Here is a 23,133-nt window from a genome sequence, read left to right as displayed (position 1 = left end):
TTACTTCCTCCTGTTACATGATGCACACCCACAGAAATCATATTCATTAGATTGAAATGCATCATACGAAGGGAGTAGCATAACTAGTTACTTCTATAGAATCAAACACACTATGACTTACACACATAGCCTTATCATCTCACTTCTTACTTATTAAAAAAACAACAGCATGTTCACTTCTATGTATAACCAACAGCATGTAACCATACACGATTTAGGCTTAAAAATCATGGCCTTTTACTTAGCACAACAACACCTATAATTCGTAGAATAAGAAGGGAACGAAACTTGAAGAACTTAGCTTTTAGACAACGAGGGACGCGGCCCTGTTCAGTCGGACCGAGAGACGACGAGTGGGCGGCGACTCGCGGGTGAAGCAGCAGGCGTTCACCGGTTTTCCAATGACAGCGGCGCGACAAAGCTCGCTGGTCCTCCATTTTCAGCAACGGCGAAGGCAGCGGCTATCTCCAGATTTCGGAGTGACAGGGGCGTTGGGGAGGACGACGCGACAACGGAGCTTCCCTCGGCTTCGAAACTCAGAGAAACACTGGAAATGGCGGACCCCCGGCTCGCCATTAACCGAACAGCAGCAACAGAGCCGAGAGGTCAGGGCTCGACCCTTGCCTTCGTCGTGTCGGCACAAACATGTGCGTCAGAGCAGGGAGCGGCGATGGCCTCACTAATTTCAGAGGCGACAACAGCCAGGCTCGCCCGAGCTAATCGCATCGGATCGAGACCCCGACTGTTCGCCGGCCTCCCTACAGCAGCGGCGCTCGGTGCTTGGCAGCAGGTTTCAGGCGAGAAGCTCGCCTTGGTGCTCCACGATCTGTAAGTCGAGAGTGAGAGAGATGTTGAGGGCTGAGCTCGTTGCCAGAGCAGAGGTCAAGAAGATAGACCGATTTCAGGTTTCCGAGCAACGACCACTAACCGGATTCTCAGAGACGACGGTGGTGGGTCGCCGGATTTACAGAACCCACGGCCACGGCGGGATTTTCTAGAAGGAGATGAACTAGGGCTCGGGCTCTCCACCGATGCTTCGAATCGAGAGAGAGGAGACGAGGGAGCAGACCGGCGTCGGGAAGAACCGAGGCGACGACCGACTGGCTCGCCGGATTGCGGGTGGCGGCGGCGGCGGAAGCCTCGTCTGAAGGCAGATTGAGTTTGGGAGAGATTGAGAGGAGAGGAGGCTGCGGGCGTGAGATTGGGAGAGCTTAGAGAGAGAGACCGAGATGTGAAGGAATGGAGGAATGGGCCTTTTCAATTTATTTTGCTATTGGGCCTGTATTATTAATAAATCCCTTTCATTTTTTTTTAAGTGGGCTGAAACAATATATATTCTATCCCCTTGGGCTTTATTTAAATCTTTGGGCTGTAGTATAAACTTGTTGGATCCGGGATTAATTATTCAGTTGGGTTGCTATCTATTAATTTAAGCCCTCATTATTAATCCTAATTATATTTAATTAGTGATTAATTTTAAGACTTACTAATTATTAATTAGTAAGTGAATTAGATTATTTTTAAGATGAGTAGATTATTAAATATTAATAATCCGACCTCATAAGACGAGCTTTATTTCCTTAAATAGGATTAGCATCTCATAATTTAATTAAAGGAATATGAGTCATGCATAATCATTTCACGCATCCTCATTTATTGAGATTTTTTTTTTCGAGAATTAGAATCTTATTTTATTTTCTCGGATTAAAGGTCAAGCACCAGAGTTAGAGCTAAACCGTGAGTCTACTATTCAGGTAGGCTTTCTACGTATAAATTAAAACCATATATATTAGAATTGCTAAGACTTTATGCTTATGAATTTAAATAATATTGTCAATGCCTAAATGCTTTATGTTTTATTATTAATTGCCTATCTGATGTTAATCGAATTCGGATTCTGGATGGGACCGCAAATCCCTTCGGAATTAGTGTACACCTTGTGATCGTGAGTCATCTAGCGGGTTGGCCGATCATAGTGTCCGTAGAGGGAGGCCTCCCTCTCGGCACGAGTTACTGATATGGTGATTAATGATATAAAATACCTGCGCGGGTTATTAATGAAAGAAATGATATTATGTTTGGTAAATACGAGTCTTTAAAGGAAAACCCTCGTATCTTACTACTGTTGAAAGGCTTGACAATAAAATATTATGCATATATGTAAATTTCGGCAAGTGTCCACTAAGTACTTTTGTACTTAGCCCTGCATGTATTTTTAAATGTGCAGGTTGAGCTGTGATCGAGGATGTAGTGTGCAAGCGGAGTTTTTGTCAATTTAGGACGAGAACCTCAGAGTGGAGTATATGTCTTCATACATATACTCAAGTTATTGTTATTTCCGCTGCGAACACTGATTATGTTAAGATATTATGTCATTTGTCAAACAATATGTATTATTTAATAATGTACTAAAACCATTGAGTACCCCGTTTTGGGATAATATTATGTACGATCCCCTTGTGGCCTTCGTTGATATCTAGATATTTCGATTAATTTCCTTATACAAGTCGAGTCATCAAGAAACCGAATATGCCCCTTTCTAACTCCCGCTCCTAAATCCCCTCCCTTAGTCGCGGTTTCCCCGAATTTGCTATCCTTAGCAAGTGCGGTCGTGACAGATCATGTTTGAATAATTGAGTAATTTTGTGCATGAAAATGAAAAGAGAATTTTAATGATGCGTTCATTGAAACGTTTTACTAGAGATTTGAGGTTATGATGTAAGAAGAGAGTCAAGATTTGAGTATGATGAGCATTATAATGTGCCTGAATGTTTGTGAGTGTTATATGTGTTTAAAATGAGCTTTGATGAGTTTCCTTGAAGGAATGTTGAGTTGAGTATTTTAAGAGTTTGAGATGAGATTTTGGTGAATTTCGTAGGCCTACTGACCTACTGTGATCGACGGTTTTTCAATGTCAAAAAGCTTTGAAAATTTTATACCAAGTCTCTACATGAGTCTTGAGAACATCGGTAAAATTTCAAGTCATTTGGACTTCGTTTACTAGTTTTATAAAATACAAAACCGAAACTGCACATTACTACCGAGAGTTTCAGAGAGCAGGGGAAAGAGTCATTCATTTCAGTAGCTTCCTGTGTGATCTAGCTTTCCAAAATTTTATGGTATTAACCTTATTGTGTTCGCTAGATATCTACAAAATTTGAGCTCAGTTTGACAACATTTACTATTTTTCAAAAATCCAAGTTTTCGATTGCTCAAAACTGCCGAATATGGTAGACTGTAGTAAAACAGTCATATCTCCTACAATACTTGGAGTTTTTGACTCTATTTTTTTTTATATATGAAAATAGACTCGAAGACCTTTCTTTTGGTATGAGTCTCGAGTCCAGGAGGTGTCGAAGTAAGAACAGGATAGATTTTGAAGTTGAGTCAGTGTAAAAACAGAGCATGTTTTGATAATGTTTGATTGTGTTTTCTTATATGCCTTATGTGATTGTGTTGTCTATGTGTTGAATGAGATTGGACGAGCCTTATATGAGAGATAAATCGAGACTTAGTACCATGATTTTCTTGAAACTTATCCTTGAACTTAAGGATTTGAGATGAGTGGAGAGTTTATATAGAGATGAGTAAAGAGATAGAATATGAGATAGAGCATGAGTTAAGGCTTTATGAGTATGGATTTTAAAAGGATTAAAATGTTTTAAATCAATTCCTTTTTAATGGAGTTTAAAATGCTTATTTAAGTCATTTATAAATGAATAATGAGAAATGCGTAAAGAAGTTCGTAAATGAATCGCGGCATGAGATTTTCAATTTCCCTAGTAAACTAAGGAGATATTATGAAGGAACAAGCAATGAACGAGACTCTCACCACCGAGTCACTACAACAAATTGGAGAAGGAAAAAGTTCACACACAAACAAGATATGTACACCACCTCAAGATGGAGGTAAAGAAAAAGGAAATGGAAGGAAAGCACTAGAACTAAACTTAAGGTATAACCCAACCCCAAGGCTAGTAGGCTCAAGTTAAGAGAGTGAATGCTTTGGCTAAAGTGCCAGAAGCTACAGCAAGAATAAAGTTGGAACGCCACCACAATAGAAACTTAGAAACCCCCATTAAATAATCATTTGGAAATGAGAAAATGAGTTTACATGGCAGAAGGAGTGTCATTAATCTTTAAGTGAAAGTTACCAAGATGATGAGAAAAGTTTGATATTAGAATTCCCTAGTCAAATCTGAGAAAGTGACTTAGGACGAAGGAAACAATTAAGGTAGTTCACCACTTTACTAAGAAGAAGTGGGTAAAAAAATGTTGTTAGGTCCTGAACTGGTCCAACAGATGATTGAGAAAGTCGACCACATCAAGCAAAGAATCAAAGAAACTTAAGATAGACAAAAGTCTTATGCCGATAAACGCCGATTGAAATTAGAATTTAATGTTGGGGATCGAGTTTTCTTCAAAGTCTCTCCCTCAAAGGGAGTTATACGTTTCGGAAAGAGGGGCAAGTTACGACCCCGTTATATAGGACATTTTGAGACCCTAGATAAGTTAGGTCTTTGTAGCCTATAAGTTGGCTCTGCCACCAAGCATTGTGGATGTATACAATACGTATAGCACCTCGCAATTAAGAAAGCATGTGATTAAGCAAGATAAAGTAGTCCTAGCCAGGACCTAAGTTGTGATGAGAAATCAGTCCAGATACTTGATCGCAAGATTCAAGTTTTACGAGGCAATAATATTGTTCTCGTCATGTAGTGGAACCATCACAGGATGGAAAAGGCCACAAAAGAGATGAATGAAACGAATGACTAGTATCACAAGATAGAATACCAGATATGCAATTCCGAGGACGGAATTTTTATAAGGAGGGAGGAATGTAATACCCCGTTTCCCTGAGTTAAATTTAGAATTTATTTTCGAAATTTAGAAGTAAGATGATTCACGCCGGATATAAAGAAAATGAATTTATTTTTAATTCCAACAAAAATAAATATGATTTACAAAAACATTTGTAAATTTAGTTATTGAATTTATATGCATTGCATATTTATTTAATTTAGCTTTCAAATATTTTCACGAACTATTTATTTAAGCGAACACTGAACGATTATTACAGTTTTCATAGTACAACCCGTAAGACTTTTTATTTTATTCCCACCTACTTCTCTCCCTCACCTAACACACACCCACTACTCTCCACCAACTATGCCCCTTTAATTAAAATATCAAAACACTCATCTACCTATTCAAGCACTACTGAAACCATTTCATGTTAGTATTCCACTCCATCTTTAACAAATTACAACCTTCTCTCTCGTGAGAAAAGCTCAGTTGCAGCACAACAGCCATCCGAATAATTTATCAGGTTTCTACTCCTCCTTGAAACGATTATATTACATCATTTTCTTTAGAACTTCAGATTTTTCCCAAATTATCAAAACCAGTTTAGCAACATCTCGATATACAGATGAATAGAGATGGAAACGCATACATAGCTATTTTGCTAGCAAATCAAAAACTCATGCTTTGCAAACAACCAAACTTAGAATCACTAAGTGTGCAATCTGTATGTGTGTGTATTTCAATAAGAACAACGTACATAAATAATATATATGTTTATACTTTTAAATAAAAGCTCGGTTGATTTCAAGAACTCGACTTTCACTGTTAAGAAAGAAAGAAATAGGGGAAACTATGATTTTGGTGTGTGTGTCTGGTTGGCTGAACGAGAAGCGGCCGGCGGTAGACGGACTGCTGCTGTCGGTCGGAGTCAGGGAGGCGGAGGCGGTTGCTTGGCACCACTGTTATCCTCCGGTCGGAGTGAGCAGAGGGTAGAGAGAGATGAACTGAGAGCGAGAGGAGGCGATGTCGCCTGATCTCCGGGCGGCGGCATTCGGAGATTCGAGGAGGGTGCTGGAGATGGCAGCTCGGCTGCTGTCGCCGAAAGGATGGGTCGATGGTTCCAGGGAGGCTAGGTCGGCGACTCCGCCGTTGTCCTGTTCAGAGGAAGAGGGAGAAGTAGAGGCGGCCGATTAGGGACCTCGGGGTTGCTGAGGGCTTGAGTGGGAACGACGGCAGACACGGGTTGCTGTCGCCGGGAGTTTTAGAAAGGGAGGCCAGGGCCCGGCGGCTCTGCCGCTGTCGCTCGGCCACGGACGGAGAGAAAAATGAGGGTGCGGCGGCTGTGTGCGGTCGTCACCGTGTGTGTGTGTCGAGTCCAGAGGTGAGAACCGAGGGGTGAGTGGCTGTCGCCGTTGCTCCGGCGAGCTCTGGTGGCGGCGGATTTCTGGCGTGAAAAGTGAGAGAGAGAGTGAGATGGATTGAGGAACCGTGAGAGAGAGATTTGAGAGTGAAGGTGGAGTCAGCGTGGGGTGAAGAAGAAGAAAAGAAGGTGTTGGGCTAGGTTTTGAGTTTTGGGCCGAGTTAGTTGGGCTGTTGGGCTTCTGTGTGGGCCGGTTTTTAATTTATTTATCAGTAGGTTTTTTAATTTATTTATCACTTGGGCCCTTTTTATTTAAAAAAAATGTTGGGCCTTAATTCAGTTATTTAAAAGATGGGCCCTATTATTGTTTAATTAACTTGGGCTGTGCAGATTTTCATTTAAGGGACTCTACCATTTTATTTAATTAGACTATCATATTAGTTTGATTAATTATTTTAAAGAATTATTTGCATAATAATATTATATTATTATTATGTGCATATTTTAAGTAAATTACTTATTATATGTTAAGCATGACATGAAATTGCATTTATTTTTCAATAAAAATATTTAATTGGTTTTAAATTATAATTCCAATTATTAAAGAAAGTCGAGTAAGAATATTGTTGGTGTTCTTAACTCAAGAGAAATGTTTTTAATTATTTATTCATTAAATTTTGAAAACCCGGCTAAGTGAATAATAGAATGTTAAGCACTACACCATGACTTAAGTTAGCTTCACGAGACCTATTAAGAATAGAATTTCTTGTAGGCTTTATGAACCAAGGGGATTAGCGCTGCTTTCCCAAGACGAGTTTATGTGATTATGATCTTCAGGCTTTGCCTATCCAGGTGGGCATTACTTTTACTATACGTATATAGAGATCCCCTGCGTGTCGTAGGCCTCTTATACGAATATATGCATGAGATGATTTTAACTGTTAATTTCAGTTTATTATTATGCCGAAATGATAAATGACTCTTATGAAATGAAAATGAAATGTTTATGAAATGAAATGATTGACTGCCAAAAATGTTTATGTTTTTATATGTATCCTATCTGTGTTGGTTCGCCAACTTTAAAGGAAATCCAATTGGGATCCTATGCTAGACAAAGGTCGCTAGCTAGGGTTAACGTGTACACTCATGGAGACCGCGAGTCGCTTGCGACCGGTCTTGGCGTCCGTGGTAAGGAGGCCTCCTTCCCGGCGCGTGATAGAAAGGAACAGATATGGATCATATGAAGGAAAATGATCGGCCGATCGACTTTATGAAAATGAAAGAAATGTTTTAGTAAGCGCAGGTCTTTCAAGAAAACCCCTGTGTGTTACTGTTATGGCAGTTCAATTTATATATATGTTATGCATGAATGTATTTTCGGCTATGCCCACTGAGTATTTTTATACTCAGCCCTGCATGTATTTCTGTCACGACCGGACATAATTAAGGATAATTAAGCTGGGGAAACCGTGACTAATGGAGGGAGATTAGAAGCGAGGTAGAAAGGGGAATAATCAAACAAGAAAGGATCGCAGTATCATTGTTAACAACAGGGATATTTATAATATAACGGAGTTTTAGTCGTATAGACTCAAATAACTAGTAAGTTCGGATAACTCCGACTTATCCAAAATAACATAAAACTTCTGAGTACGCAGCGGAATAAGGTTCTGATTACATGTATGAAGACATGTAACCCTAGAGTTCATTAATACATAATAAGACAAAAGAGTCCCGCTCGTCACTTCATCACCATCGGCAGCTGCTCAACCTGCACATTTAGAAATATATGCAGGGCTGAGTACAAAAGTACTCAATGGGCACATATGCCTACTATGAAATATAACATGCTTCGTAAAGTTGTAAATTGTCATGCCATCATAAACAGTACATCAAGGGAGTTTTTCGCTAAAAATGCCCAAGCTTACTAAATTCATTTGTGATTCTTAAAGTTCGTCTGCAGACTAAGTTCTCTTGTAATCTATCATATCTGGAACTGTGTGCCGGAGAGGTGGCCACCTCTCACGGACACTTGACCGGCCAACCCGCTAGATGACTCACGGTCACTGGTGTACACTAGCCCTGGCAGGATAGCTATCAACTGCTCAGGACCCGAATTCGATTTCATAATAACTGGCAAAGCCACATCAGATAGATATCATACCAAACATTGAAACATTTATGGCAAGACAACAGTTGAAATAATTTTCAGTTCAAAGATTTTGCAATGAAATAACTGTTCAAACATAACATTAAACTCATTTGATATATATGAAAGTAATGCCCACCTGATAGCAAAGCTTTGCTACAGATTAGTGACTCCTTGACGAGCTCTTATTCTTGCGCTCGACCTTTAATCCGAGAAAATAACGTAAGACTTTAAATCGAGGGAAAATTCTCAATTAAATGAGAATGCGTAATTAAACTATGCATGAATCTCGTATGCATGAACTATTATTCTGAGATAATAATCAGGGAATTTCTATTGTTAATCCAGGCTATCGGATTTAAACAAAAGCTAAGTCTCGTCTCATGAAGCCGGATAATTAACAAAAATTAATCCGTTCTCTTCGGGGTGTTCTAATCCGTCAATTAAATAAACCCCGCTCCTCGTAGTCAATAGAAAATAAATAAATACTTCAGCTTATTCGCTTTATAACCTCATAATTAATCGGCTTAATAAATAGGAATAAGTAATGTTATAAGATTAAATAATTAAAAGGCTCAACATAAGGCAACCTAATAATTAAGTAAAGGTGGGCTTGAATAATTAACATGAGAGGCCCAATTGAAATAATTCATCGGCTCAAGTAATTAAATAAATCTTGGCCCAATAAATAATTATTTGATTAGTTGGGCTCAATTAAATAAATCAAAGGAGGCCCAACGTAGATAATATAACAGCCCAATTAAAATAAAATAGATGGGCTTCAATTTAAATAAATTCGGCCCAATGAAATAATGTAATAAAAGCCCATCTGAGTAAAATAAATAAATTCAGAGGCCCAATCAGTAATTAAAATCGGCCCATATAAATAAAATCAGAGGCCCAATCAGAATTAAATAACAAAGGCCCATCTGAATAAATAACAGAAGGCCCAACTGAATAAAAGATATTCTGGGCTCAGATCAATAAAAGTGGCCCAAATGAAATAAAACAGCAGCCCATATAAAATAAGGTGCAGTTGGGCTTTAATGAAAGAATCGGCCCAACTAAATAAAATAACAAAGGCCCAATTGAATTACTCTCTCTCTCTCTCTTTCACTCCCAGATCAGTCGAGCCCCTTTTCTCTCAAATCAGTCGAAAACTCTCTCTCTTTCTCATATCAGTCAAGCTCTCTCTCCCTTCGGTTCTCTCTCTCTCTCTCGATCCATCTCCAGCCGAGGCGCCCGCCGTCGCCGCTCCACAATCCGGCGAGTCAGCTTCTACCTCGCCAAAGTCCGACACCTCCTCCTCTCTTCAATTCCTTCCTCTCAAATTTACTGGAGAAATCAAAAAGAAATCCCAAATTTCCCTTTTTGGAGCTGCCGCCGCCGCTGCATTTTCCGGCGAGCATGACGCTATTTCCGCCATTCTGAGGTCCGACGAGGTCGGCTCCTTCCATCGCTGTCGGTGCTGGGTGAAGGCACCGCGAACCGCCGCTGTGCCCAATTTCCGTCGAGTCCGTCGTTGCAACTGGAAGTCCGACGTGATTCACCGCTGCTATTTCGCCGGGTCGCGGTCTGGAGTTTTATCGTCGGACGTCGCCGCTGCTGAGGTAACGCCGCCGCCTGGAGCGCCGCTGCTGTTAACAGCAAGGGCCCGGCAGCCTCCTTTCCCGGAGCCGCCGTCGCCGTGAGTCGCAGAGCTCCGATAGTCCCGATTCAGACGTCAATGGAAGCTCCGTCGTCGCGCCGTCTTCCGATTCAGAGCAGGGCAGTCGGCCCTATTCCTTAAGCTAAGTTCTCTAGTCATTCTTCCTTTTTATCGATTCGAAAACGTGAACTAGACAAGGTGAAATCTTCTTGTTTTGCATAACTCAAATTATGCTCGTTTACTCCTATGTAATCTGTCACTTGTTCATGATCGCATAGTTGGGTGTTTACTAAGTTCAAGATGCTTATAACTTGCTATTCTAGAGTGCATCAGATTGTGAAACTTATGATCTCTCTACTGTACGACATATCTTCCCTATTTGATGCAGATGAACTGTGATATGTAAGATATGGATGTGAACTGAATTGAATATTAGGATAGCATGATTACCTTGAATGTTTGTGCTTTTGGTTGGCTGCGGTGATGTTGAGTTCAATGAGAAGATAGCTGAAAACAAATTGTGTATTTTGTTTGCTTAACAATGCAGGAGGAACTTAGGAAGAAACTGGAGAGGATCAGGTCAATCTTACCTCTCGAATCTTGCAGCAATTATGACAACTTCCTCAAGCTGTTGATGCGTAAAGAGAGAAGGATTTGGTGGGTGATATAATAAGGAGTGAAGTTGGTGGCTGTAGAGGGAGGAAAGCATGGCTTTTGGTGGTTGAAGAGGTGGGGAACAAAGGATGGTGGCAGCACACTTATTTCTTTCCACTAACTTTAATGATTTTCCTTTATTGCTTTAATGATTTTCCTTTATTGATTCCTTGTCGGCTGATGGTATTAAACAAGGAATGGTGTTGCATTTGATGTGTAGTAATGTGGGATATGGCTGAAGTAAAGCTCTTGCCTCTTGGGAATTATAAACTTGTAGTACAGTAACGCGCTTAATGAAATACTAATCTTGAATTCTTACTAATGTAGCGTATTTATATATACTCGCACGATATTTGATTTCTTGCTTGCTAGCATCGATGGACTGTAAAATAAATCTAAATTAAATCCGTAGATTTAATTCTCCTCACAAGCCGGAAATAATCCACGACTTAAGTAATTATAAATAATAGATTCGATAGTCTCATCTCGCTTAATTAATTAACGTGACTTTGCTAAGTCAGTTATAATTCTGAAATAATAGCATTGACTGCTTTAACAATATAAATTCAGGATCATAAGCTAAATTCATATCAGGATAATAACCGGTTTCATTCACTGATGAAAAAAATAATAACACGAAATACTGGATTTAATATACATAAAAGAGCGGGTCACTACATACTACCCCTCTTAACAAAAATTTCGTCCCGAAATTTGCATATCTCTGCTAAAACAGTTCGGGGTATTTCTCCTTCATCTTGTCTTCTAGTTCCCACGTGGCTTCTTCTTGTCCGTGATGTCTCCATAAGACTTTCACTGATGTGATTGCCTTATTTCTGAGTTGTTGCACTTTTCGGTCTAGAATGGCTTCAGGTCTTTCTTCGTAGCTCAAGTCTGGGCTAAGGATCATTTCCTCTTGGTGGATCACATGCTTTGGATTGAAGATGTATTTTCTGAGTTGTGATACGTGGAAAACGTTGTGAATGTTTCCAAAACTTGGCGGCAACGCCAACCTATAGGCCACTGGGCCTATCATCTCTAGAATCTCATAGGGTCCTATAAATCGAGGTCTGAGCTTTCCCTTGACACCAAACCTAGTTATCCCCTTGGAGGGAGATACTTTTAGGAAGACCTTGTCTCCTATCTCAAAATGTAACTCGGTTCGGCGTGTATCAGCGTAAGATTTCTGTCTATCCTGAGCCTCCTTTATTCGTCCTCTTATCTGACGGACTATCTCAATCATCTCGCTGACCGTGTCCGGTCCTAGGATTTTTCTCTCACCCACTTCATCCCAGTAAAGTGGTGATCTGCATTTTCTTCCATACAACGCCTCGTAAGGTGCCATGTCAATGGTCGCCTGGTAGCTATTGTTGTAGGCAAACTCAATCAGCGGCAACACTGATTCCCAACTTCCACCTCTGTCTAACACCACTATTCTCAACATGTCTTCGAGAGTCTGAATTGTCCTTTCCGACTGCCCATCTGTCTGCGGGTGGAAAGCGGTGCTGAAATTTAGCCTCGTGCCTAACTCCTTTTGTAAGCTCATCCAAAATCTAGAAGTAAATTTTGAGTCTGGGTCTGAAGTGATCGACACGGGCACGCCGTGTAAGCGTACAATCTCTCGAACATACAACTGAGCTAGCTTGTCTGACCCGTGTGTGATCGGAATTGGTATAAAATGAGCACACTTTGTGAGTCGATCCACTATTACCCAAATGGCAGTGTTTCCTTTCCTTGTCTTGGGCAAACTGGTCACAAAATCCATTGCTATATGCTCCCACTTCCATTCTGGAATTTCTAAAGGTTGCAATTTTCCATATGGCCTTTGGTGTAAAGCCTTCACTTGCTGGCATGCTAGGCATCTCTCTACAAATGATGCTATGTCTCGTTTCATGCCCTCCCACCAAAAATACTTCTTCAGATCTTGGTACATCTTAGTGCTGCCTGGGTGGGCAGTATAAGGGGTATCGTGAGCTTCACTCATGATTTTATCTTTAAGCTCCTCGTCGTGGGGAATACATATTCTTTCCTCGAAGAAAATAGCGTTATCCGATGTTTCCCTATAGTTCTTGAGGTCTCCTTTCCTTATTGCTTCTCGAAGCTTTTCCATTTTATCGTCCTTTCTTTGTGCTTCTATTATCATTTTCCTCAAGTTGGGTATCGTTGCAACAACGCTTGCTATAGTTTTCGGTGGTTTAACCACTTCTATGCTCATTTTTCCAAACTCCTTGATGAGCTCATTCTTTTGGGTGACGAGATATCCCAACCTAGATTGAGTCTTACGGCTCAATGCATCAGCTACTACATTGGCCTTACCCGGGTGGTAGTTAATACTGCAGTCATAATCCTTTACTAGTTCGAGCCATCTCCTTTGTCTCATATTAAGGTCCTTTTGCTCGAAAAAGTATTTCAGGCTTTTGTGGTCCGTAAATATCTCGCACCTAACTCCATATAGGTGATGTCTCCAAATCTTCAGTGCGTGTACCACTGCAGCCAATTCTAGATCATGGGTCGGATAGTTCAGTTCATGTGGTCTAAGCTGTCGCGACGCATATGCTATCACTCTTCCTTCTTGCATCAGCACGCAACCAAGTCCATTTTTGGACGCGTCTGTGTAGATCACGTATTCCTTGTCAGCTGTTGGAACGGCTAACACTGGTGCCGTAGTTAACTTTTCCTTGAGTTCTTGGAAGCTCTTCTCGCACTCATCTGTCCAAGAAAATTTTACCCCCTTCCTGAGTAGTTGCGTCATTGGCCTTGCGATTTTGGAAAATCCCTCTATGAACCTCCGGTAGTAACCTGCCAATCCTAAGAAACTTCTTATCTCATTAGGGTTAGTAGGTGGTCTCCATTCGCGCACTGCTTGCACTTTCTCAGGGTCCACTTTAATCCCTTCTGACGACACAATATGGCCTAAAAATGTGACTTCGCTGAGCCAAAACTCGCACTTGCTGAATTTGGCATAAAGGCGCTCCGTCCTCAACGTTTCTAGGACAATTCTCAGATGTTCCTCATGGTCTTTCTCGTTCTTCGAGTAGATCAGGATGTCATCTATGAATACCAAGACAAATTTGTCTAAGTACGGATGGAACACTCGATTCATGAGGTCCATGAACACGGCTGGCGCGTTGGTTAGCCCGAATGGCACAACTACAAATTCGTAGTGGCCATACCTAGTTCGAAACGCCGTCTTAGGTACGTCTTCTGGTCGAATCTTCAGCTGGTGATAACCAGACCGCAAATCAATCTTCGAGAACACGCTTGCTCCCTTGAGCTGGTCGAAGAGGTCATCTATCCTTGGTAAAGGATATTTCTTATTGAGTGTCACTTTGTTCAGTTCTCTATAGTCTATGCACATTCGCAATGTGCCATCCTTTTTCTTCACAAAAAGTACGGGTGCACCCCAAGGTGATACACTTGGCCTAATGAATCCAAGATCCAAAAGTTCTTGCAGTTGTATCTTGAGTTCTTCCAACTCTTTAGGAGCCATTCGGTACGGTGCCTTTGAAATGGGAGCTGCCCCGGGCTCCAAATCAATGGTAAACTCAAATGGTCTGTTCGGTGGTGGCCCTGGCAGAATCTCTGGAAATACATCTGAAAAGTTCCGTACAATTGCTACATCTTCTATGCTCCTTTCAGTTCCCAGTTCTCCGTGTAAATACACGAGGTAGGCTGGGTGTCCTTTCTTCATCATTCTCATTGCTTGCAGAGCGGAGATGATCATCTTTCTTCTCCCCATGCTAATTCCGTGGAAATGTGAAAGCTCCCTTCCTGGGGTTCGAAACGATATCCGTCTTTCATTACATAGGATGGTGGCGTAATTCTCAGCCAGCCAGTCTGTCACACCCCAATTCTTGAATGAATAAATATAATCGAGGTGCAACTAATTCATAGAAATAAACAAGGGAAAAACCTTGTCATAACCGAAATAGGATAGAAAGTCGGGCTATGCCCCTTTGGATCACAAGTTTTGTTTCATGTTTCTGACAACCAACATTCATTAGCGTAAAACTAGAATTTCAAATTTAAACTCGACATGAAGTCATCTTAAGTTGAGAAAACAAAAGATGTATAAGAGTAATTGCTACAGCGGAAGTCTAACATATGAATTTTAACTCTAGCCTCAGCTCCGTCCCGTCAGCACCAGCCAGCCAACCTGAAAACATTTGAAAGTATTTTTGGGCTAAGTACTAATGTACTTAGTGGGCATGCATTTTCATAAACATTTCATATTTTCGTAAGAGCAGTTTATCCAATTATACTTGACATGACTTAGAAGGTTTTAAAATGAAATAACTTCTAAGCATGTTAAAACATTTTTCATTTGTGCGCACATGTCACACTCCCTTTCCGTTACTCGCTGTGATCCCGGACCTTTTAGCCACCGACGGATCCATTACTCCTGCTTTACTTGGACTGAGGGCGTAACCCAGCCAAGTTCCCATTTGGGACCCAATGCTCCGGAACACATCCCGTCGAGCACCCTTATAACGCCTCATACATGATTAGTGCCCGATGGAGATCAACCCACCAGGTCAGCTAATAGGTGTACACAATTCTCAAATAACGTGTTAGGTCAAGAGAGAACCTCGATCGATTCATTGTTGCGAGCCTTAAACAGAGCAGAGTGCACATAAACATTTTATTGGATAAACAGTTTTCATTACATTAAATAAACAATTTGCATTTCATTGAAACATTTAGAGCTTAATAACTCAATCATACTTTGTACATTTGGAAAGTAAGCCCACCTGGATAGGCAAAGCCTGAAGATCATAATCACATAAACTCGTCTTGGGAAAGCAGCGCTAATCCCCTTGGTTCATAAAGCCTACAAGAAATTCTATTCTTAATAGGTCTCCTTGAATCTAATATTAAGTCATGGTGTAGTGCTTAATATTCTATGATTCACTTAGCCGGGTTTTCAAAATTTAATGAATAAATAATTGAAAACATTTCTCTTGAGTTAAGAACACCAACAATATTCTTACTCGTCTTTCTTTAATAATTGGATTTAATGAAAACCAATTTAAATCATGATGCAAATGCATAGCTCATTTCATACTTTAATCATATATATGAAATTACTTAAAATATACAAATAATAATAATATAATATTATTATGCATATTACCTTTAAACAATTAATCAAACTAATGATAGTCCAATTAAACAAGTAGTGTAGCTCATTTTAATAAAATTCTAATAGTTAAGGCCCAATCCCTTTTTAAAATCTGCAGTCCAAAATTTAATAAAAGTCAGGCCTGGCAAATAAAAGAACACAGCCCAACATATTAAAATAAAACTCGACCCAGCAGAGAAATAATTTGGCCCATGACAGAGCCCAACACCTAACCCTTCTCTTCAATTCACCTCAATACTCTCTCTCTCACCACTCTCATCGGCTCCCTCTCTCCTTCTCGCCACTCTCTCTCCCTTCCTCTCATCTGACGTCGCCGCCGCCGCCTACAATTCCGCCGGCGCGTCGCCGGCGTACCACCGCCGCACTCATCTCTCTCTATCTTTCTCCCTTCTCCCTCAATTCGCCAAACCCCCAAACCCCCAAATCCACAAATCCTAAATCCCCAAAATCGTCAAAAGCCCTAAGCTCCTGCCTACCCATCCACCGCCTCCTTCCTCCGGCGAAGTCGTCGCCATTAGCGACTGTCGGCGACAACAGCAGCCGCGGCCGACGCCATCACCACCTCCTCTGTCTCCCTCTCGCCTAACCCTTCTCTCCGTCCAACCGGCAAGCAGCAGCAGCTAATAGGCCACCGCTGACCTCCCTCGCAATCTCTCTCTCTCCTCGGTCAGTGGCAGACCACCACCACCGCCGGACGGACAGCAGCGATGAGCCGCCGCCGCCTCCCTTTGTCCTGCGGCCCTCTCTCTCTGTTCACTCCGGTGCCTCCTCCTCTTACACGGCCGGATGGCCGGCAGCGAGCACGCCGCCATCCCGGCGCCGCTCAACTCAACCCAACACACACACACGGTTCAAAGCTGATACAAGAATTCAAGACTCTACCTTTCTTTTCCTTTCATTGTTAAAACAAAACATGTTTCATATATGTATATATATATACAAATTTATACTCAAGCATCTTCAGTTTGTTTCTTCTAAAAAAGCAAATACATGAGTTTGTTCACTGAGCTATGCATACATATAATACATATATATATATATATATATATATATATGAATATGGAACAAATGTGCGTGTGGGGTTTCTAGTTTGAGTTTGACTTTAAACAAATGCTTGGGGAAATTGAGTTAGAGGTAATAACCTTTAGAAATAATTCTGTTGTGTTGTTGATTTGTGATGGCTAGAATCAATTTGTTGCTGCAGTTCGAAAGGCATGGTGTTGAATCTGCTGCTGCACTTTGTTATGTGAAATGTGAGGAGATTGAGTGTGGATTTGTAAAGGCTGTGATTGGGTGAATAAGGGGCAGCTGTGATTGGATAAATAGGGTGGCATGATGGGATGCTTGGGTGAAGGATTGAAAAGAGAGAGGTGAGACGTTGAAAAATTTACCCAAAATCCCTGAGATTAGGGGATTTTGTATGACTTGTAGGAGTGGCGCATGGGGTGAATAGTGTAGCAATTGTAGAGGCATGGTGAAACACACTGTTCATGACTGTGGTACAAATGAGGAGGTTGTTGTGGGCTTTTGGGCTTTGGTATTTATAGAATATCATTTCAATAAAAATAAAATAAAAAAAATTAAGGCCCAAATAAATATTTGTCAAGCCCAACACAATTAAATAGTTAAAATCCAACATAAACTTTAATTAAATCATGTACAAATAAATACTTAATCATAGAGATAAATCACATATGATCACTTTAAATAATATGAAATGCATAAAGATTTGAATAGATGATATTTTTTTTTTAAAAGATTTTGTAAATCATTTTGTTGGCATTAAAATAAATTTATTTCAAATTCTCCGGCGTAAATCATCTTACTTACTAAGTTCAAAATTTACTCTAAATTTAGCTAGGGAAAAGCGGGGCGTTACATCCCTCCCTCCTTATAAAAATTTCGTCCTCGAAATTGCATACTTGGGAAATCTAATTTGGAGTACTAGACATTCACTATCAGTGCACCTACATAGCTTGATGCTTATCACATTTTCTAATCGTGAAAATGCTACTTCTCATGTCTCGAGAACTGTTGACAAATGAACTCATTCTAATCATACTATGCTTATCGTAATCAAAGAAGATCTTATTGGGACAACTATATAGTACGAGTTTATACATTGGGATGACTAAATTGACAATCACCGAGGTCATAGTCATGTGGGCTGGCCAGACCCAGCACAACGAATCACTCAGTCAAATGGGAGCTTCGCCCCCAATCATGTCAACTTCCTATCTCTTATAAAGCTCTAAGTCAACTTCTAACTTAAAGCACTTACTTCTAAGTACTTCAATCATAAATCTTTGGTATCATATTGGTCCATTCTATGTCGTTCTAGCGGTGCTATCACGACTAACATTCGTAAGGCATTATTGGGTGGTTCTCAAACGATTTGTAAAAGAACTCATCATTCTAATCATATAGGCAGTGAACCTAAAATGATAACATAAAGCTTTCTCATCATTCATTCATACATACATATATTTGCTTTCTTTGAAATTTTGAGTCATATGGACATTAAATGTCCCTTTCATGAAAAACTTTGCTTATGCCGGAAAGATTCAAGGAATCTAACTCGACCATACATACATACATGCATTGATTCGTTAAGGGCTCGGGTTGTCCCAAACACGAAATACATTCATTGAGTCGTTATGGGTTCGGGTAGTCCCAAACACGACAAAAAGCATTCACATAGCATTGTAATCATAAGGCGCACATTTTCTTGAAAACTTTCATAACATCTGAAATACATATATGTATATTTTTGAAACTATTATCGTACCTTTGTTGCGGCAGTGTGACGGCGAGCTGAGGGCTACTGACATTCTTAGAAGTCTAGAGATACTATTCTAGACTCGACATCAAAAGCTTATGGTTATCAGAGTCATGAAAGAAAACTTATGCTCTGATACCATTCTGTCACACCCCAATTCTTGAATGAATAAATATAATCGAGGTGCAACTAATTCATAGAAATAAACAAGGGAAAAACCTTGTCATAACCGAAATAGGATAGAAAGTCGGGCTATGCCCCTTTGGATCACAAGTTTTGTTTCATGTTTCTGACAACCAACATTCATTAGCGTAAAACTAGAATTTCAAATTTAAACTCGACATGAAGTCATCTTAAGTTGAGAAAACAAAAGATGTATAAGAGTAATTGCTACAGCGGAAGTCTAACATATGAATTTTAACTCTAGCCTCAGCTCCGTCCCGTCAGCACCAGCCAGCCAACCTGAAAACATTTGAAAGTATTTTTGGGCTAAGTACTAATGTACTTAGTGGGCATGCATTTTCATAAACATTTCATATTTTCGTAAGAGCAGTTTATCCAATTATACTTGACATGACTTAGAAGGTTTTAAAATGAAATAACTTCTAAGCATGTTAAAACATTTTTCATTTGTGCGCACATGTCACACTCCCTTTCCGTTACTCGCTGTGATCCCGGACCTTTTAGCCACCGACGGATCCATTACTCCTGCTCTACTTGGACTGAGGGCGTAACCCAGCCAAGTTCCCATTTGGGACCCAATGCTCCGGAACACATCCCGTCGAGCACCCTTATAACGCCTCATACATGATTAGTGCCCGATGGAGATCAACCCACCAGGTCAGCTAATAGGTGTACACAATTCTCAAATAACGTGTTAGGTCAAGAGAGAACCTCGATCGATTCATTGTTGCGAGCCTTAAACAGAGCAGAGTGCACATAAACATTTTATTGGATAAACAGTTTTCATTACATTAAATAAACAATTTGCATTTCATTGAAACATTTAGAGCTTAATAACTCAATCATACTTTGTACATTTGGAAAGTAAGCCCACCTGGATAGGCAAAGCCTGAAGATCATAATCACATAAACTCGTCTTGGGAAAGCAGCACTAATCCCCTTGGTTCATAAAGCCTACAAGAAATTCTATTCTTAATAGGTCTCCTTGAATCAAATATTAAGTCATGGTGTAGTGCTTAATATTCTATGATTCACTTAGCCGGGTTTTCAAAATTTAATGAATAAATAATTGAAAACATTTCTCTTGAGTTAAGAACACCAACAATATTCTTACTCGTCTTTCTTTAATAATTAGATTTAATGAAAACCAATTTAAATCATGATGCAAATGCATAGCTCATTTCATACTTTAATCATATATATGAAATTACTTAAAATATACAAATAATAATAATATAATATTATTATGCATATTACCTTTAAACAATTAATCAAACTAATGATAGTCCAATTAAACAAGTAGTGTAGCTCATTTTAATAAAATTCTAATAGTTAAGGCCCAATCCCTTTTTAAAATCTGCAGTCCAAAATTTAATAAAAGTCAGGCCTGGCAAATAAAAGAACACAGCCCAACATATTAAAATAAAACTCGGCCCAGCAGAGAAATAATTTGGCCCATGACAGAGCCCAACACCTAACCCTTCTCTTCAATTCACCTCAATACTCTCACTCTCACCACTCTCATCGGCTCCCTCTCTCCTTCTCGCCACTCTCTCTCCCTTCCTCTCATCTGACGTCGCCGCCGCCGCCTACAATTCCGCCGGCGCGTCGCCGGCGTACCACCGCCGCACTCATCTCTCTCTATCTTTCTCCCTTCTCCCTCAATTCGCCAAACCCCCAAACCCCCAAATCCACAAATCCTAAATCCCCAAAATCGTCAAAAGCCCTAAGCTCCTGCCTACCCATCCACCGCCTCCTTCCTCCGGCGAAGTCGTCGCCATTAGCGACTGTCGGCGACAACAGCAGCCGCGGCCGACGCCATCGCCACCTCCTCTGTCTCCCTCTCGCCTAACCCTTCTCTCCGTCCAACCGGCAAGCAGCAGCAGCTAATAGGCCACCGCTGACCTCCCTCGCAATCTCTCTCTCTCCTCGGTCAGTGGCAGACCACCACCACCGCCGGACGGACAGCAGCGATGAGCCGCCGCCGCCTCCCTTTGTCCTGCGGCCCTCTCTCTCTGTTCACTCCGGCGCCTCCTCCTCTTACACGGCCAGATGGCCGGCAGCGAGCACGCCGCCATCCCGGCGCCGCTCAACTCAACCCAACACACACACACGGTTCAAAGCTGATACAAGAATTCAAGACTCTACCTTTCTTTTCCTTTCATTGTTAAAACAAAACATGTTTCATATATGTATATATATATACAAATTTATACTCAAGCATCTTCAGTTTGTTTCTTCTAAAAAAGCAAATACATGAGTTTGTTCACTGAGCTATGCATACATATAATACATATATATATATATATATATATATATATATATATATGAATATGGAACAAATGTGCGTGTGGGGTTTCTAGTTTGAGTTTGACTTTAAACAAATGCTTGGGGAAATTGAGTTAGAGGTAATAACCTTTAGAAATAATTCTGTTGTGTTGTTGATTTGTGATGGCTAGAATCAATTTGTTGCTGCAGTTCGAAAGGCATGGTGTTGAATCTGCTGCTGCACTTTGTTATGTGAAATGTGAGGAGATTGAGTGTGGATTTGTAAAGGCTGTGATTGGGTGAATAAGGGGCAGCTGTGATTGGATAAATAGGGTGGCATGATGGGATGCTTGGGTGAAGGATTGAAAAGAGAGAGGTGAGACGTTGAAAAATTTACCCAAAATCCCTGAGATTAGGGGATTTTGTATGACTTGTAGGAGTGGCGCATGGGGTGAATAGTGTAGCAATTGTAGAGGCATGGTGAAACACACTGTTCATGGCTGTGGTACAAATGAGGAGGTTGTTGTGGGCTTTTGGGCTTTGGTATTTATAGAATATCATTTCAATAAAAATAAAATAAAAAAAATTAAGGCCCAAATAAATATTTGTCAAGCCCAACACAATTAAATAGTTAAAATCCAACATAAACTTTAATTAAATCATGTACAAATAAATACTTAATCATAGAGATAAATCACATATGATCACTTTAAATAATATGAAATGCATAAAGATTTGAATAGATGATATTTTTTTTTTAAAAGATTTTGTAAATCATTTTGTTGGCATTAAAATAAATTTATTTCAAATTCTCCGGCGTAAATCATCTTACTTACGAAGTACGGAGTGATCGCCGGTGCAAAGAGGTACGGACAAAGAGCGGCTCCAGTTAAGACTTCCAAGCGGAGGGGCGCAGGGATGAACCGGAACACACCCGAACGAGAGGGATTCCGAGAATATGCAGGTATGGGACTGCATATTCGAGGAGAGCTTAAAGGATTTGATTGGGCTACTCATATCAATAAGATGCATCTTCTTTTCTGGTGCCCACACGGAAGAAACTCCAAGGTTAAGCGTGCTTGGCTTGGAGCAATTCCGGGATGGGTGACCTCCTGGGAAGTTTCTCAGGGAGCGTGCGAGTGAGGACAAAACACGCTAGAAAAGACTCGTATTGGTCTGTGGGGACAGCCATTAAGTCTGGAGCCGGGCTGTTACAAGTGGTATCAGAGCCGAACCTCTCCCAGTACGGTGTGGTTCGGGGATGAACCAAGCGGAAGCTGGTGGGCCTGTGACGCCCGTGGACGAAGTACGGAGTGATCGCCGGTGCAAAGAGGTACGGACAAAGAGCGGCTCCAGTTAAGACTTCCAAGCGGAGGGGCGCAGGGATGAACCGGAACACACCCGAACGAGAGGGATTCCGAGAATATGCAGGTATGGGACTGCATATTCTCGGAATCCCTCTCGTTCGGGTGTGTTCCGGTTCATCCCTGCGCCCCTCCGCTTGGAAGTCTTAACTGGAGCCGCTCTTTGTCCGTACCTCTTTGCACCGGCGATCACTCCGTACTTCGTCCCCGGGCGTCACACAGTCCATTCCTAGAATTATGTCCACGTCTCTCATTGGTATAACATATGAGTTGTGCACCACTATCTTGAGTGATCCTATGTTCAATTCTAAGTTCAAGCACACATGTTTGACTACCGTCATCCCTCCTATAGGTGATGATATACTCAACTCCTGGTCAGCTCTTTCCATTTTAAGTCTTAAGGTGTCGACACATGTACTTGAAATAAAAGTATGCGATGCGCCCGTATCAAATAGGAGTACAACAGGAGTATTGAGTAGCATGCCCATACCTGCCAGGTTTCCCTGGTTGTTTTCGGGCTGCTTCTGCCTCATAGCATAGGCTCTAGCATGACGAGGCTCTTCATGTTGTTTCTGTTGTTGGCGAGCCTGTTGCTGATACGGTTGTTGAGGTTGTGGTTGGTACGGTAGCTGTTGGTGCTGCTGTGGCTGCTGATACTGTGGTTGCTGCCCTGGGTATGGTTGGGACAGAGCTTGGATTGCTCGCAGATGCGGAGCCTGGATAGGTAGGTTCGGCCTTGAACCCATCCCGTGTTGCTTATTCGGGCACCGGTTTGCATA

General features: G+C 41.0%; 3 long non-coding RNA genes across 3 annotated transcripts; all 3 read right to left on the bottom strand.

The window, feature by feature from the left end:
* Positions 1–7,725: 7,725 nt before the first annotated feature.
* Positions 7,726–10,657, bottom strand: LOC131011300 (uncharacterized). The gene is made up of 4 exons (XR_009096852.1): positions 10,554–10,657; positions 10,414–10,470; positions 8,455–8,517; positions 7,726–7,937 (listed from the first exon to the last, which is right to left on the bottom strand). It is a non-coding gene; the product is annotated as an uncharacterized LOC131011300 (long non-coding RNA).
* Positions 10,658–14,514: 3,857 nt separating this feature from the next.
* LOC131011299 (uncharacterized) lies at positions 14,515–17,089 on the bottom strand. The gene is made up of 3 exons (XR_009096851.1): positions 16,903–17,089; positions 15,369–15,448; positions 14,515–14,773 (listed from the first exon to the last, which is right to left on the bottom strand). It is a non-coding gene; the product is annotated as an uncharacterized LOC131011299 (long non-coding RNA).
* A 1,667-nt stretch (positions 17,090–18,756) lies between these two features.
* Positions 18,757–19,672, bottom strand: LOC131011298 (uncharacterized). The gene is made up of 2 exons (XR_009096850.1): positions 19,597–19,672; positions 18,757–19,001 (listed from the first exon to the last, which is right to left on the bottom strand). It is a non-coding gene; the product is annotated as an uncharacterized LOC131011298 (long non-coding RNA).
* Positions 19,673–23,133: the final 3,461 nt, after the last annotated feature.

This window comes from Salvia miltiorrhiza, chromosome 2 (genome assembly GCF_028751815.1).
Source record: "Salvia miltiorrhiza cultivar Shanhuang (shh) chromosome 2, IMPLAD_Smil_shh, whole genome shotgun sequence".
Taxonomy (NCBI): Eukaryota; Viridiplantae; Streptophyta; class Magnoliopsida; order Lamiales; family Lamiaceae; genus Salvia; species Salvia miltiorrhiza.
Note: the sequence above shows the minus strand (reverse complement) of the source record. Positions and strands in the feature narration are given on the sequence as shown.